Here is a 623-nt window from a genome sequence, read left to right as displayed (position 1 = left end):
TATATATATATATATATATCTTTATATGCAATATGTTTTTATGGATACAATAAAATGCAGCACTACTCGAGAGTACCATTCTGCATTAATCCTACATATTATTGAGGGTCTCAAAGCTATAGCTGATAGTTTGAGTTTTTTCAGGAAAAAAATAGAAAAATAAAAAAATATATTATTGGGCTGGGATCAGAGATCGTTGGGAGGAGTCAGTGCTGCAAACAGTGGGCATAGTGTATTATTGGTCTGAGGACGATGGCAGAAAACAGTGGGCATAGTGAGGCTTTGTTAAAAAAAAAAAAAAAAAAAAAAAAAAAAAACACCCCTGTTGGTGTCAGATTGGGGCTTTCATCAAACCCAGCAAGAAGACTGAAGATTGAGTCCACGAAGGCCACGACCTTGGACACAGGTCCAGTTAATTGAGCCCAATGAGCAGAAACGGCTTGATTAAAGTAATACGGGCAGCCCAATTAGGAGAGGCCGCTAGCACAGTCGAGCCATACCATAGATGGTGAGTCGATCCCTCTCGGGAGTTCATCTTCACTCCGCAACAATAGGCCTAAAACTGCCCATGATCTCAGATGATCCCTCAGTGCACCGTGCGAAGACACGTGTTAGTGCCCAAA

Source organism: Morus notabilis, unplaced genomic scaffold (assembly GCF_000414095.1).
Source record: "Morus notabilis unplaced genomic scaffold, ASM41409v2 Scaffold442, whole genome shotgun sequence".
Lineage (NCBI taxonomy): Eukaryota > Viridiplantae > Streptophyta > Magnoliopsida > Rosales > Moraceae > Morus > Morus notabilis.
This window is presented reverse-complemented; position numbering follows the sequence as displayed.